The 17943-nt window shown below is 36.4% G+C and overlaps 1 long non-coding RNA gene across 1 annotated transcript; it reads left to right on the top strand.

The window, feature by feature from the left end:
- Positions 1-4241: 4241 nt before the first annotated feature.
- Positions 4242-17934, top strand: LOC309394776. The gene is made up of 3 exons (XR_014175787.1): positions 4242-4383; positions 4639-4845; positions 17797-17934. It is a non-coding gene; the product is annotated as an uncharacterized lncRNA (long non-coding RNA).
- Positions 17935-17943: the final 9 nt, after the last annotated feature.

Below are 17943 nucleotides of genomic sequence, written 5' to 3'. Positions count from 1 at the left end.
TTGGACTGTTTCTTACTTTTGTTTTGCCAAATGTTTGGTCATAGTAACTCTTAATCTGCTTTCAAACAACTAATAAACTTGAGGAGAAAAGCTAAGGATAATCCACAGTGGCCTGAGGAAGGTGGGGCTCTGAAGGCATGAGAGGAAAGCCATCCATGCAGAAGAAACTCCTAAATCAAACCCAAAAGGATATGAAAGCAAACATTTGTGCTGTTGTCAATGTAACTGTACAGACATAGCTTTTATGTTTAAATACATTTGGGTGGAGCTTATGAGAAGTCTCCGGTTGGAAGACACTTGTAATAACATGGGAAGAATATCAAGTTTCCACATATCAGTTTGGAATTGAAGATGTGGCAAGATAAAAACCTCAAGGACTGATGGTTACTGATTATTGAAATAATAGTTCCCCAATTAACAACTACATGCATATAGTAATTGAATCAAGAAAAAGCAAAATTGTCAAAATAGAAATGAAACCATTTATATATTTTAAGGAATTGAAATTATGAAAACAAACTAGGCCAAGTGTAACTCCTATGTTTACATGGTGTACTTGTGCATGTATTCGGTGTGTGACTTTATCAAAAGAATGGAATGTCACTAATACTTCAAAAGGGGCTTGTCTTGCTTTCAGTATTCTTCGAATGGTAGAAAAATGCACAAGATAATTGCTTTTATATATTAACCAAAATGGAAGTCTTGTGATACGGAGAATTGGATAAAAGGGGGGATCAGTTGATAGATGAGGGTAATTTTTAACATGCTGTGCTAAGAGATATATACCTATCAGATATAACTCAATGGCAATATTTACAGCTACAACATTAGTTAATGCTCAGTCTAACAGCATTTTTAGCTTCTTAGGCACTGGAGATACTAGAGCAACTGGGTAAATCTTTTGAAACAACCCCCCCCATTAGTTTTTAATAGGCATTTGTTATAAATAAATCTGTAATGCACAAGTTAAAAGATTAGTGGAATAAAGAATTAGAACTTCCTGTATTGCATATACAGTGAGAGACTGAACGTTATGGCAAGAGTGTCAATTGCTCTTAAACTATGACTTCTATAACAAAAGTAATATTTGGAATGCATTGGACTCCATTGTGTTTGTATAGGAAAGGATTGTCTAAGACAGCATTTTGTTGGAGATGTAAGAGGGACAATGCTTCCTTAAAATGTATCTTTGTAAAATGTCCTATGTACCATGTCCTTACTATGGAAGGTTTTGGAAGAAATAGTGGATTATATAAACGTGTGACAAAAGCTAAAAGTTTTCAGAGAATAATATTCTCTTGAATTACATATTTAATACAGTATAGGAAACTTGAACTGAATAATATACATCTTTTCTCTGAGCTCTTACTATGTTTAAAAGACGCATTCTGCAATATTGGAAATGTATGGCCTCATTTACTTCATGGATTGAAGATTTGATTAAATTTGCTAAATTTGCTAAGATTCCATACAGACAAACTTTGGATAAATATAATGAAATATGGGGCTCGTTTATACAACATAAAGTAGCTTAAAAACCATGATAGTTATAAAATTGTATTAGCAGTGTGTGCGTATATAATGTTTATATTAGATAATATATAGAATTGTAGCTGTTTATTGCAATGGCATGATACCTTATATACTGTATATATTTTCTGTTGAATTTCTTTCTACTCATTTTTAAGCACATTCTATATTTTTTTTAAATACCCATGTATTTCTGTGTCTTTCTTTTCTTTTCTGTCATTTTTTATTAATTGAAAAGTGGCTTAAGGCTTCTATCACTGAGCTTCTGCAAGAACATGCATGATAGTTGCTTTGCAAGAGATCAATCTTTAAATGAGAAAAAAAAGAGTTACTCCAACATACTGGATCACTGGAGAGGAGCTCATATAGCCATTACAATGACGACTTTTAGCTACTGGTATATGCAGTATTTATATCCAATTGCTAAATAATAAAGAACAGGTTATATAGTATGGCCACTAGAGGTCACAGGCTGTTAGGAAAATAAAGGATGCTCTGCATTACTGTGTAGCAGAAACAGACATTTGTAGATCTTTACTGACAGGTCTCTGGGTGATCTGCACTACATCAGCAAAAAATTCTCTTTCCTAATTACTTAACCAGCATGACAACAAAATGATTCCATCTCATCCTACGTGGTATAATTTGTAGTTCTAAAATGAAAACCAGTTCTCTTGCCCACTTGGTTTTTCTTTCAAAGGAATATTCGGTAAATTATGTTCATTTCTGATATTCAAAACATTTTTTTTTCAGAATTATTTAAGTAACGTATTTTTGTCCCAGGCTCCAGTTGGAAACTCGAAAATAATGTCATCAAAAACAGAGTAGAATCCAGAAAATAATAAAAAAACAAAACCCCTAAGAAATCATGGTATTTACAATATGTCTTACCTTTAATAAATTAATGATATTGTTGTTTAACTTTCACAGTTCTGACAAGTACAGAAATTTAAATTTGACATGTTTTCTCCCATACCATGGATTCTTACTGAACAAGTGAATGAATATATGGACTATACATACATACACATACATACATACACATACATACACATACATACATACACACATACACACAAAGACACACACACACACTAAATAGACTGTAATGTTGTGATCTTACGTAACATTGTGATCAATGTGATCTTATGTAGCATTATTTGAACAAATTGAACAATCTACTGAAGAATTAATCAGATCATGCTGATGCTGACAGGTTATAACTGAATTTCAAAACTAAAGTATAAAGATACTAGGTAAAATGGGTAAACAAAACATACTTTAACATGACATAAGAGTATTTATAGAAATAATTTTATAGTAGATCAGAAGTTAATATGGGTCTACAAGGTAAGACAACTGAAAAGACTAAAGCAATCTAATACATTAATCTAATGCATCAACAGAATTACAGTATCAGTAATGTATCTGCAATACAATCTGCAACCATATTGCTGTCTTGGAAAGATGCCAACAGATTGGCAAAGAGATGAGCAAAAACTAAAGGGTTTACGCATGTCTTCCTTATTCCCTAAATTACTTAGATGTTATTGAAACAAAGCCAGGATGTTAGTATGGACCATTATTCACCATCTTCACCTTACTAGTTAAAATTCTCTTCCAAGGACATTCCTAAACACCTTATCCATTTTTCTACTAATATTCTATTTGTAAATATTGTTTTCTAGTCCACCAATCATGGATATAATTTGTCTACAGGTAGTCCTGGAGTTATGACAATTGAGCCCAAAATTTATGTTGCTAAGTAAGACATTAATTGATTCCCCCCCCCCCAATTTTACAACCCTTCTTGCCGTAGTTAAGTGAATTCATTGCAGCAGTTAAATTAGGCACATGGTTGTTAAGTGAATCTGGCTTCCCCATTGACAGAAGGTCGCAAAAGGGGATCACATGAGCCTGGGACACTGCAACCATCATAAATATGAATCAACTGATCACGTGACTATGGGGATGCTACGATAGTCACGTGTGAAAAACGGCTGTCACTTTTTTCAACGCTATTGTAACTTTGAATGGTCACTAAACCAACTGTTGTAAGTCGAGTACTATCTGTGTTAAAATATATGTTATATTGCATTTGGTATTGCTGAATGAGAAACATGGGCGCTGTAGTCCAATTCATATGAAAGGCATGAGGACCAAGAAAAGTGTGCAGACAGTAAATCCTGAACCGGATTAAGGGGTCCAAATTATAATAAAGAGGATTTCAGTTAAATTGGCAAAATCATCCTGGTAACATGAGTGAAGGTGAGATCAACTGTTTCCATTTAAAGAAGAAGAGACTTTCTGGAGGATCAGCAGCAGACCATCCTAAAGCATTTCCAAGGAAGTTACATGCCTGTGCTACACATGCTGGTGCACTATTCCTTTAAGAATTCCTCCATCTCCTTCCTCCCAGGGCCATGACAGCGTTTGAGTACTCTAACTTCACCTAGGGGCGATGACATAATTCCTATTTTCTAATTGGCTGCTTTCTCGTTCAGTCACTTTTTTTGCCTTCCCGCCCATCCCTTTCCACCCAAACGCCGCCCAGAGGCCGTTAACATTTCTAGTTACTCCACAACCGTTGACGGGAACCGGTGTCACCCATCGCTGTTCCTCCTTTTTATTGGCTACGCGGCTTGTCAATTATTTGGACTCCGGCAATTGGTGGGCGGGAGCTTCCGCGGCGGTGAGAGAGAGAGAGAGAGAGGGAGAGAGAGAGAGGCTCGGAGCCGGCGGCAACGGCAGTGCGGGCGAGAGCGGCTCTCTTCGTGTCTTACGGAAAACTTTTCCGTCGGGGGGAGGCGTGGACTTTGGAAGGACGACCCGGTAGGATGCATTCATGATCAGGTGAGTGGAGAGAGGCTGCGGGGTTTGCACGAAGAGGACCGACCCCCGCCCACCCTTGGACTCTCCCATGTATGGGGCAGGGAACCGCCCCTCTGAAAAAACACAAGCCGGGGCTGCTCGGGGGTTTGGCCGGGGTCGCCGCGCTCCTTCCGTTTCTCGCAATGTGAGGACCGTGCTGAGCCGCCGCCCTTCATGCTGGGAACCTCCCGAAGGAACAGCCGCTGCCGGCGGACACTCTTAATTTTTTTCCTCCAGTGAGTCAGACGTGCGATCCCTCCCTCGGCGGCGGCGGCGGCGGCGGCCTTCCGCTTCGCCAGTTCTTTCCATCGGCCTGACTTCGGGATGCCCCTTCGCCCTCCTCCGTCTCCCGCAAGAGCTCCTAACCAGAGGGTGTAGATTCCTCTCCCCCCACCCCATGGATCTCCCTCTGTGAAACCCCCTGCTCCTCTCCCCCTTCTCTAGGTGAGCTGCCAGGTCTTCTCCTCTCTGCTGCGACGCCTCCTGCGATCGTGTCGCTTTTGCGTTTTGCTTGGACGCCTTGCTTCCCGTTTCCTTCTGCCTTTGGAGGGGAAAGGTTTCGGTTAGGCTGGTCGACTGGGAAAAAGAATTCTTAACAAACTTTGGCTGCAATGAAGATTTCCTTGATGGTCTCCTTTAACTCCCTCCTGCTCCCCCTCCCTCAATAACTCTTTAATTATATAGGCATTGAAATGCTCTGAATCTGTTCGGGAATATCTGCATGCTGAAATTCACAACAGGGATAGATTGCAGAGAAGAGATACCAAAAAAAAAAAGAGGTATTTGCTGCCATATAGTGATCCTCTGGAGTTTTGCAGGTCAGGTATAGTATGTGATGCATACAGTGTGTGACTGCAACACCAACACGGGCTGGCTTCGGTTTCAAAAATATTTTGGGAAGAACGTTTTTTTTCCTGAATATTGGAATATAGTAGGCAAAAATGACCTATGGTTGGTTTACTGGAATACAGACTATTGGGCATTGTTTGCCTAATATTGTTGATATTGTCGCTGCATACCTTGATAATCATAAGAATATGTTTTGAATAATCCCTAATAAAGTTATGTTCTGTGTTACAGACAGAAGGCATGGCAATTTTCTTGTTTCCCATTTTGAGTCCACTTCAGCAGCACTCTTTTTAAAAAGTGTAACTGTAAAAATTGGTCATATGCTGCTTTCATAGGAATGCATTTATTGCACTTTGTACTTTTCATATTATTCATACTATGTACACATTCTGAAGTGGACTGTTAAGCCATTAGATTTGTTAGCTTTTCTGATATGATTTCTTCTCCTTGAAATACCACACCTGCTTTTCTTAAAAGTGGGTATTTCTACCTGCTTCCGCTGATGGAATGGTTTCTCAGAACATTTCTTTAGAAGTATATGACTAAGGTTCCATTTATCAAGCAACTTAATTGCGTATTGACTGTAGTTCTTTGTTTCCTTGAAAAGTATCCTAATGTGCAGCTCATTTGCTTTACTGAGCACAGCAGTAGAAAATAGTACATTAATAATTATTGCTTTGGATTAGGTACTAAATAAAATGTTAAAATATTTTGATATTAGCAAGGTGAGGAAACAAGATCCAGATTGCCATTCTCTGTTCCATCTCAATGATTTAGTTTTCCACATCTAAACAGTGTTCTTCAGCCATACTTGTTCATTTTGTACATATGATAGTGCGATCACCTAAATATGAAAGGTACCTGAAAACATAATTTGCATATTTTTGATCAAGACATTGATTTATATGCAAAAAATGATAACTACATAATATATTTTGGAACTAAATATATGAGAATTATCTGTTAGTTATAATGGATAAAGTAAAACAATGATTTTGACTGCATAATGTGTCTTTGTTGTGTTCTGCAACTTCTCCAAAAGGTATATTTTATTTTAAGAATGATTTATATATCTTCCCAACATTCCTCTTTGGTTTGGATATAAATTGTTTTTTTAAACCTTGACTATACATTCATATGAGCATCAGCAGCAACTGATTATACACAATAATAGCTGTAACATACATGAACTCTCTGGCATATGTTACTGTTTTGAATCCTAAAGTAATATAAATAAAAGAAATTTTAGAATGAAAGTACTTATAAAAAATATACTTTCCTGAATTTTAATGTTGAATTGGGTGCAAGCTAATATTTTGAAATATACATTATATGGTATTTGCTACCTATATATTTGTGAAAAAAGAAAAACATAGTTTCACTGCTCTATGTAGTTAGAATATTAAAATCCATGTTAACAGTTGTCTGTGCTCAGTCATGTAACTGTATATTTTGATTTTTTTGGCATATTGGGAAGATTCTGTAAGATCTATAGAAATAATGAATATAGTTCATAACGTAAGCTTTGAAGTTTTCAGAAAAATGAGTTGTGAATTAATGTTGAGTGCAACCATGTATACTAGCAATTACTAACCATTCATTGTAGGAAGTTGGTAAAACTAATAGTAACTACTATTCTGCAATTATCTAGTTGTCTATAGTTTTCAATGTTTGTGCAAAATTACAGAAAAGTACACAGTTTGGTATTACTGGATTCAGAATGCAGCATTCTTCATGGCTGTGGAATTCAGAAACTAAACACAACATGCATTCCTTAATTTATTTAGATTATTTATTTTCTGTTCTCTGTTGCATAGACTTTATTTTTCTTTATATCAATCCAATATTTCATCCACTGGAGTCAACTTTAGATAGGTTCATTCTCTTCCTCTTCTTTTTTGTTTTAATATATTTTAAAACTATATGCAAATATTTTAAATTGTATATTGCAGCAATATATGTGGAAATAAGTTTGAACTCAGTAGAACTTACTTCCGAATAAGCTTATAGTGTTCTGTTGCATGTATACAGGTAGTTCTTGTTTGGTGACTGCCTCAGACAACAGCTGTTCACAGTTATGACACTGATGAAAAAATAGCTCATTTTACAAAAACTTGGAGATTTATGAAGTTTTGTGATTAAGAAAACTAGGTGCGGGATTCCTTTATGTAGAAAGCAAGCTGCAGTTGAAGCCAAGTTGATTTAAAATTAGTGAAGCAAGAAGAAGATCTTTGGGGAAATTTAGATTAAAAATCTACAAATGAGGGACATTTTGGAATAGTTACTTAAGAGTATGTACTAGTAGGCATTCTCTATTGTGATGAAAATACTATGCCCTATTCTTTAATTAGAAGTATATTAGCATCTTTTGGATGTTTTGCTTTTGGATTTTTAAGCTGGTTAGCTTCAGATTATTAGGGCTAGTCAGACAATATTACCTATTTTCTGCTTAATAGCATGAGAGTTATTGTCATCATGAACTCTGAGTGATAAGGAAAGGAATGCCTGAGTACATGAAACAACATGATTTCTATCACATTAAACCAATGACATAGTATGATGTCTGAATGTAGCCATTATTTTTCAGCTGAAAACTGTCAGAAATTACAAACTAATTTAAAAACATCTGAAAGTGAAACTCATTCCTTTGTACATTTGCAGAATGTTCTACTCTATAAAGAGGACAGCGGCTCATTTGAAATGCACTGTTTAAAGAAAGTTGCATGAATCAATTAGTTTTAAATCTCAGTAGTTCAGATGTTAATCTTTCTAAAATTTAACCATTAACAGAATTGACTAATAACTCATCTATAGGTAGTTTGATTGATCTGATAAAATTAAAAATATTTCCTATATTGTCTAAACATACAACATATTTTAGTAGAATACAGTATATATTAATTTCTAAATATGTTGTTCTGAAGATGAAATTTGTTAGAGCAAATGATGGATGCTAGTTATGTATTACATTTCAATACCATCAGCTATTGATTTGTTGTTGTTTGTATTGGATTATGTGTTTTGGCTGTTTGGCTATCAAGGAAGCAAAAATCATACAGATTACAACAATGCTGGTTTTAAGAGCAGAGGGCAGAATCTTTGAGACAGGAATTCCCAACTTTTAATTAGGGAGTTAACTGAAGAGAATTTCCTTGAACAATTTCACTTTTCTTTGTTTTATGAGTGAGGAGAAGATGAATAAAATCCAAGCTCCTGTATTGAGATCAGAGCCTTCTTGAGCGCCAGCTGGAGACTTTCCATGTTGCTCAGTTACTCTGAATCTCTGACTCACAAGTAGTGGAAGGCAGATAACCCATTGTAATTGTTGAAATAGCAACACTTTGGCCTGGACATGTAAACAGCGATATATAAACATTTCCTCTGAATTGAGAAATGTATTAGTAAGACAAGACTTCTACATCTTTTCAAGATGATGTTATGTTCTGAGAAGAAAAAATCCCCTTCCCCTCTTATCCTCTCATCATCTCATCCTGTATAGATGGGAAACAGAATATCTCTATTCTGTTATCAACTCTTAGCCAAGTGATGATACATTTATGCAAATTTTAATATTTGATAATGGAATCTATAAAATGAAAAACAGTACCTTTGCATGGATAGGGGAACAAGAAAGTATATTGGGGACTTTTAGTAGAATTTCTCAGATGTAAATCAGCATAAATGTATGATTCTTGATAAAAGTAGCAAATAAAAAATAGGCTGAAGTATTTGTCTTAGTTGTCTTCAGTTGTTTACATTGTCTTTAAGAACACTGGAAGAGTCTTGCTGGACCAGGCCATAGGCCTATCCTACTGTTTTTGGAACCATTTGCAAGCTTTATAATATTCATCTTGAAGTGCAGTGACTAGTGTAACAAAGCTCCAATTGTGATTTTATCACAGACTTACATAGCACTATTTGGGTGGTAGTTCTAGCTTCAGTTTCCTTCCTAATGATTCTCTTCTTGCCTTTTTTACAGCAATAGAACACATGGGTTGGCATATTAGTGAAGAGTCCACTATAATTCCATGAAAAAAATTGGATTCTCTTGTGCCCGCATGCATTACATTGTGCACATTTATATTGAAATGCATCTGCATTGGAAGTACATTCACTCAATTTGGACACTTCACTTATTTTTTGTAAGAAGGTTAGCAATTTCATATTTAAGTAGTTCGTCGGTTTATTAATTGAATGTATTTATTAAACAAATTTATATAACCGCCCAACTCACACATCATGACTCCAGACAACGCGCAACATTAAAAGTCCATGGTTAAAATTCACAATTTAATCTCCCCCATTTATATAGCTATCCTTCTCAATATGTGACTCTCGGCAGTTTACAAAAACATTATAAAAACACCAAAATCAATATAACAACTTCAAACACTAAAAACAAGATAAAAACATGTAAAAAAACCACATTACAAAATCCAAAACTCACAGCTGACATGAGAACATCAATACAGTTTTTGAATATATGCTATCTAAATTAGGTGACTGATTTATTTTGAATTTCTCAATTTGCCATTTAACTTCTTGTTACTTTTCCCTCAGTTCTTCTAATTTTCCTTTTGGAAAAGTTGGATATTTGGATATTTCTCTTATGTTTCAATGATAAAAGTGGAAGGGTTCAGTATCTTTCCTTCCTCATTTTGCATTTTCTAATTATGGTACCTTTGCTCTTCCGTGGCCTATCAGTTGGGTTCCTATTTCAGATACATTTGTTGTTTGAAGAACACACAGCAAAGAGCACTGAGACAAAGGTGGGTTTTTTGTAATCTTTTATTGATAAAAGATTGCAGTTTTGCCAAAGTTTATGGCATTTTGTATTTTTACCTCACATGCATAGAATTTCAGCCTTTTTTAATGGTAGTTATGCTGCTCATTAGCTACTCTAGTGTCCTCTTGGACTTCATAAGCGCTTCCTCATTTTAAATATACAGTCTAACAGATTCTGTTATTACAGAATCTAACCTTCTTAATATAACCTTTTTAACCTCCTCCATATCTATCTATCTATCTATTTAATAATTTTAACTGTTCAACTATTTAATTATTTATATGATGTATTTCTTGTATGGACTGTACACCGCCCCGAGTCCCTTTTGGGAGAGGGGGCGGTTTATAAGCGCAAGTAAAAGTAAAAGTAAATTACTTTTTCTGAAGTTGTATCAAATTGGACTGGAAGTTGAGTCATGACAACTGGACTTCTTTTCTTTTCTAGATTGAAATATTTCGTTACTTATTCTTCAGTCTGAAGAAGCCTGAGGAAGCTACTTAGATAAGTAGTGAAATGTTTCAAACCAAAAAGAAAAAAATGTCCAGTAACCAAGTCTCTACACAACTCTACCTGGATGACTAAGAATCTTTATAGAGCATATTAGACTTTCTCAGCAGTGCTTCCATAAACATTAAAAGGTGTAACATTATGATCACTATTCCCAGTCGGTTCAAATATTTTTATATCTTTAGTGAGATTCTAGATATTGCAACATTTTAACGTTCAGTGTAGTATTGGTTTCTTGACTCTTCCAGCACAGTATTTTAGAATATCTAGAAAGTTGGTATTTTTATTATACCAGTATCAATAGTTTTCTAGATTGTGGGAGAGTAATTGAAATAGTTTGTTGCTATTATTCTTTTTTAGAAGCCTCTCTAATTTCATTATTTTTCTTACTGCTACAGCTAGTTGCCATTTTACCAAAGGTCTGTGCAATTTGATTGATGGTTGTAAAATTTTGTGGCATTAAATTACAATCAGTATTATCTGAGATACTATATATCAGTATTACTAAATGAAAACCACCCAGAGTTTCTGGGAGTTGTGTGGCATATACATATAATAAATTCATTTCTCACATTTTAGAGTTGGCAGTTTATAGGAGTTGCACTGTAATCAGCTCCACCCCTGGGAAATCATTTTACATTTACTTCCATTCTGACATTATATTTTGCAACCCATGCCTAATGTAAGTAAAATAGTAGCAGCGTTTTTCCTTTACTGTTGAGGTACTTTTGAGTAAAAATCACATCCCTATCATGATAATATAAGGCATTATATATTTCCATTCTGGGATGATCCAAGTGGTCCTGTGGCTGCCATTTTGTGGTGCCTTGGGGGCTGTGGGGACCTGGATGGGGGACAACAGGCATTGATGGCATCCTGGTAAGACTGTATGACTTTGGGTACACACAGCTTCAGGATCCAAGACTTTGTCAACTTTGTCTCTTGATGGGGTGCCATTGCTCCAGAAAGATCCAGTCTGCAACTTGGGGGTTCTCCTAGACTCATGACTCCTGTTCGAGGAGCAGATGGCAAGTGGGGCTAAGAGGGCCTTTGCACAATTTGGTGTGTCCCAGCTGTGGCCCTTTCCTGGATCAAGATTCCCTGTGCTCAGCTGCTCAGTCCCTAATCATCTTATGGCTGGACTATTGTAATGGACTACATGGGGCTACCCTTGAAGTGCATCCGGAAACTACAGTCGGTGCAAAGTGTGGCAGCATGGGTAGATTTTGGGCCCCCAAGAATGGCCCCTGTAACACCACTGCTCTGTGAGCTGCATTGGTTACCATTCTGCTTCTGAGTGGAATTCAAATGTTGGTGATCACATTTAAAGCCCTTCATGGCATGGGCCTAGGTTATTTGAGGGACTGTCTCACTCCACTAGGATTGGCCTGTACCATTCATGCTGACAGAGGAACATGCTGTGGGTACTGTCAGCCCGATTATTCTGGCTGTGATATGTCCTGTATCCTATGTAGACTTGTTCCTGTAGTTTCAAGTAAATATTAGCCCCGTAAGGAATTACAGTTGCATATTAGGCTCTGTCTGTTTTTTGTATTACTAAAATGTGTGTTACTTTTAGTATTTTTGGACTGTCTTTCAATAGGATCTGAAGGGCTTCTAATAAGTGTCATTGGGCTTTTAATGGGACTTTATAGCAAGCAATTGCTGCTAAATTGTGTTTAATTACAATTAAATCTCAGATAACCATCCAATACTTTGTCCCACTTACTTTCAGTGTGCAGTCAGCATTTGAACAAAGATGAATGATTTCTTAGCAGAAGGCTTCCAGACCTTTCATAACAGCACAAAGGGAAATTTTCCCTTAAAAATCTTGTAATAATATATGATTTATTTTGCAAAACCTTAAAAGATATTAGCAACCCCCCCAATAGTTGTGGTTTTAAGTTTATATTCCCTTGCAGAATTTGTACAATTTAGTAAGTAAACATGAGTGATCCATGAAACCACAGTGTGATTCAAATTAAACTAATAGGCATTATGGAATAGTACTGTCATTAAACCTTAAGAGTAGTTGTTTGATATCAGGTTATGCAGGGAATAGTACAAACACTATTAAAACTTTTAAAGTGTTAGCTTATCCAAACAAAGTGGGAAGCAATGCCTAAAGCAAGTTCGAAAGTGTACCTGCCTTGCCTGCACAACCTGATAAGTTGCTTGGGAGGAGGGGAAGGCAGTGTTGTAACCTACAGTATGAGAACTCCTGATTTATAATCTCAGAGAATTTTTCAGATTGATTTCCTTTGCAGTTTTTAAAATTTGGGAAAGAAGTACAGATTTCCTACCACAATTGAGCCCAAAATTTCCATTGCTAAGCAAGGCAGTTGTTAAATAAGTTATGCCCCATTTTACCACCTTTTTTGCCATAGTTGCTAAGTGAATCACAGCAGTTGTTAAGCAAATCATGCAGTTAAACAATTCTAGCTTTCCCCATTGACTTTATTTGTCTGAAGCCAGCTGAGAAGGTTACAAATGGTGATTACATGACCCTGGGACTGTGGAATTGTCATAAATACATGCTAATTGTCAACGGCATTTTGATTACACGCCACAACGGTTGTGTGAAAAATAGTCATAAGTCCTTTTTTTCCAGTGCCATTGTAACTTCAATTGGTCACTAAATGAATGGTTGAAAGTTGAGGAATACCTGTAAACCAGGGGTGTCCAAACTTGGGAACTTTAAGACTTGTGGACTTCAACTCCCAGAATTCTGGGAGTTGAAGTCCACAAGTCTTAAAGTTCCCAAGTTTGGACACCCCTGCTGTAAACGCATCACATAATTGGAAATTTCTAAAGATCTGTTGGTCTGTGGATCTTTTAGGAATAATATGAAGGCTGAATAATATACAGGCAGGATAATTCTTCTCTACTCTTGTTGCTAGATTACTAATTCTGAAATGCTACAGTTTAAAATAGTTTCATTAAGCTATTTTGCATCTGGCTTAAAAGTTATGGCTTAAAAGTAATCAGAATGACTTAAAAGTAATCAAAAACTTTTGCCCCTCATAAATTATGTTTGTCCATAGTGAGTTGAATGAAAATTAAGTATGTACACATTTACACACAAAACAAGCATGAATGGAAAATGGAAAGTAAGGAAATAAACATTTTCTCCTTGATTTCATTTAAGCAAAAAGTTAACACACAATCTGATAGAAAAATAATTACACATCTCATTTAATTAATGCCTAATACTGGACATTTTATAAATGATTTTGTCTGTTGGAGGTTTAAATTATCTTATGTACATCTATAATATTGATGGGCAATCTGCATTCTAGCATTGTTCCTGATTGGAAGATTAAAATTTCCATTTTGAATTTACTGGCAGGTTAGCAGCTTTCATCAAATAGGCATGATGAATAGCATAACTATTGGAAATTCCCTTCAGTTTAAAATTCCCTTCCTTAATCCAGCTATCAATGGAGCTGTATACATAATAATTATATTAATTAACCTGTATTCTGTTTTGCATTTGTATAAACGCTCAAGGTGCCTTACAATAGCAATAGCATTTAGGCTTATATATCACTTCACAGTGCTTTACAGCCCTCTCTAAGCGGTTTACAGAGTCAGCATATTGCCCCAACAAATAATTGCAAAATAATAATAAAGTGTAACAAAATCAGTTCAACATAAAAGGTGAGGAAGTGTAGAATTACTATAAAGGTAAAGGTTTCCCCTGTCCAGTCCTTTCCAACTCTGGTGGGTGCTCATCCCCATTTCTTAGCCCAGGGAGCCAGCATTGTCTCAAGAGACTTCTGTGGTTGTGACCAGCATGCCTATACCTTGAGGCACACGGAATACTGTTACCTTCTCACTGAAGTGGTACCTATTTATCTACTCAGATTTGCATGTTTTCAAACTGCTAGATGGGCAGGAACTGGGGCAAGTAACAGGAGCTCACCCCATTGCATGGCCCTCAGGTCTTGAACCCAGGCTGTCAGCTTTTGAGCTAACAAGCTCAGTATCTTTAACCACTGAGCCACTGTATAAATATATAAACTGAGAGCAAACTCCACTCCTTCCTAGCACTGATAATGTTACCTAGTTTGGGTAATGAAATGTCTGCAAGAAAACAACCAAGCTCAGAGAGCATCAAGGACTCCTCATTTCAACCCTAAGCTACAGATATTCATCTTTATAGATTCAATATTTGGGAAACCTTTACTGTGACATGACTTTATTGAATACATTCTATTCACCATCTTAGTTAGAAAAAGTATGTAAAGAACTAGATTAATCAGCCCTCTTAAGAGCAAGTTGAGTCAAATATTCTAATGTGAGATCACAATTAGATGTGAGTTTAATGGTTTACCAACATAAAAAAGAGCATACATTTTGATTGTCATCATTGGAATTTGCTGTTCATGTCGCAAATTTGTAAAAGTGAATCATGTACTGATCAAAAGATATCTTTGTAGAACTCAGAGACAGAGGTGTTGGTTTTTATACAGACATCAATCCCAATTAAAAACTCTTAAGAGGCTCACAAAAATATAAGATAAAAACACAAAACCAAAGATAATATATATACAGCTTGCCTTCAGAAGTTGTGGGAGCTTCATCACTGGAAGCTTTCAAGAAGAGACTGGACAGCCATCTGTCAGAAATGGTGTATGCTCTCCTGCTTGAGTGGAGGGGTTGGACTAGATGACCTACAACAGTGGTTCCCAACCTTCCCAATGCCACGACCCTTTAATACTGTAACTCATGTTATGGTGACCCCCAACCATAAAATTGGTGTCTCAGTTCCTAAGACCATCGAAAATACGTGTTTTCCAATAGTCTTAGGCGACCCCTGTGAAAGGGTCGTTCGACCCCAAAAGGGGTCCCGACCCACAGGTTGAGAACCACTGACCTACAAGGTCCCTTCCAACTCTGTTAGTCTGTTAATATAAAAAAAATAAAAGCAGAATTACAGTCTAACCAAAATCTCTGAAAGTTATCACATGATCATAATCCCAAATGAGCCTGGCTCAATTAACATCCTGTGGGAAATGGGCGCGGCTTTCTGGAAGGCTAACCAGAGCCATTCAGATTTCAGGGGGTTGCTACTCCATAGGGCAGGCATTGCATAAGAGAAGGCATGCTTCTTAGGTCCTGCTAGATGACATCGTTTAGTAAAAGACCTTGAGAATATCCATGCTGTTGGATCTTAGTGGGAGCCAGTGCAATGTATGAATGAGTAGTATTGCGGTCAAGCTAGATCAATTGCAGTTATTGGATATTCCTTAAAGCTGGCAATGGCTATATGAGGCTGGAAAAGGCTGCCGAGCCCATTTATCAAAACCTTTGGCCTGAGTTCACCATCAGTTAGGTATTGTACAAATGAGGAAAATGCAACCTCATTATTACTTTTCTCATTCACAAAGCCACTAATGTTATAGTGGCAAAGGATTTTTCAGCCACTCCTGCATACAGTATTCTGATATCAGGATTCAGGATTCCACTATTAAGAAAACACTGAACAGGAATATCGTTCATAGAAGTTGAAGCTTAAATTTATGTGAGTCATTGAGCATGACTGCAGTCCTAAGCACACAAGTATACAACAGAATTGCTGAAACAGAAGAAATGTAAGCCCTGATTTTAATTGCAGCATGGGTCACTTCAAGCAAGTGGCTTATGAAAGGGAGCCTGACATAATGAGTGCAAGCAATTCTGTAAGAGTAATAGGCAAAATACTTTGGAATTGTAGGATTAATAATAGCTAAAGGTTGATGTCACTATTGCTAAAGAAGTTGCCATTAATTTCTAAATCTGAAGATTCACATACTTTTTGTCAGCAAAGAAGTGATTGTTGGGTTAATGTATCCAAAAATGTCATCTAGTCATTTTCTACCAATGAGACTGTAAAGTGTAACTGTTGAAGTGATTGAAAAAGTATGCATCAGATACATGTTTTTGTCTAATAATGGGATACACGTTAAGGTAATTTTCATTTTTGAAATGTGTTTCCTGCATTGCATTGTTTTCTGCTGAAAAAAGAAGAAATTTGGGAATGACGGAATTATGAGGTGAAGAGAAAATCTGAGGATCTTTCTTGCCTTTGTTTTTTACAGTGCTGTTTCTTGGTCTGAATTCTTCCCCGTGTGTGTGTGTGTGTGTGTGTTTGTGTGTTTGTGTGTGTGTGTGTGCACGCCCACACCCTCATATGTCTCTCTTCAGGAAGGAGAATGCTTCAGGAAGAAAGCTCCTTTTTAATAAAAAGGCTCACTTACATTCTTTCAAGAAAAGCTTTATGACATTTTATTAATCCTATTTAACCACTTACTGTCCTTTTTCTTTTACGGTTATACTGGGAGAAATATAGAAAGTGCACTGTATTAGTTGCTGTTTATGCTGAATACCAGAATATTACTCTAAATCTTAGTGCCTTTGAGTTTAATAGTCACTATTAGGGTTGGTGTTTTTCAAATGGGAGAAAATAGGGAGAAAGTTTTCTCATCTGCAAAATGGAAATAAAAATGTTCTATGTAAAACATTTGATAACAAGTATAAAGATAATTTATGGATGGTACAAAAATGCACCCTATCTAGAGTTCAATTGGAGAAACACAACTGTGGACTGTACTTGGCACTTGAAAATAACTCAAGAAATAAAGGCCAACTCAGCCTGATGAAATCCATCAGCTGGTACTAGTCTCCTTTGGCAGGTTTAGAGGGCTTTTGCTTTGATCTGCCTACATCCTCATTGTGTTTCTGCTCTGCTGGAGCCTGTAACACTTGTAGAAAGAAACAAATGTTGTCAAATAGGGTCTCAGGGTCTACTATTGAAAAGACTTTGCAGCTCTTCTGTTTTAGAATTGGGACAGGCCAAAGTTAGCCAGTTTTAGAAATCTCATACAACTTTTCTCAATCAAATTCAATATTTACATCTTTTCCTAATAATAGCATTAATAGTGTGATTCTTACATTTTTAACTGAACATGTAGTTACATTCAGTTGCAGTAGTAACTAGATTTGAATTATGAATGTAACTCCTTCACTGAAAGGAGATTTAGAAGAAGAAAAATAACGCTTAACTGCTTTGACCTGCAGTAGATAACTAATTTGTGCATTAAAAAAAATCGAACACTGTTTGAACAGCTAATTTTATTTTGAACTTGAGTGAAAAAAAGACCTGAAGATAGAGAACAACTTAAATCTAAGAAAGTCAAATAATTCATATGTATGTATGTAAATGTCTTTGTTTCTAACTTTTCATTTCTAACTTTTTATTCTCTCTTCAGGCTGTCACCACAAAAGCCAAAGTGGATTTCTCTAGTGTCCTGTGCCTGCCCCCTTCCGTCATTGCTGGAAATGGGCTGGACGGAGGAGGGGTTGGCGAGAATGAAGATGAAACACTCTCGGTGTCTCTTTCGGCTGCACCAAGCCCA

This window comes from Natrix helvetica, assembly GCF_964273705.1.
Source record: "Natrix helvetica genome assembly, chromosome: 6".
Classification (NCBI taxonomy): Eukaryota; Metazoa; Chordata; class Lepidosauria; order Squamata; family Natricidae; genus Natrix; species Natrix helvetica.
Note: the sequence above shows the minus strand (reverse complement) of the source record. Positions and strands in the feature narration are given on the sequence as shown.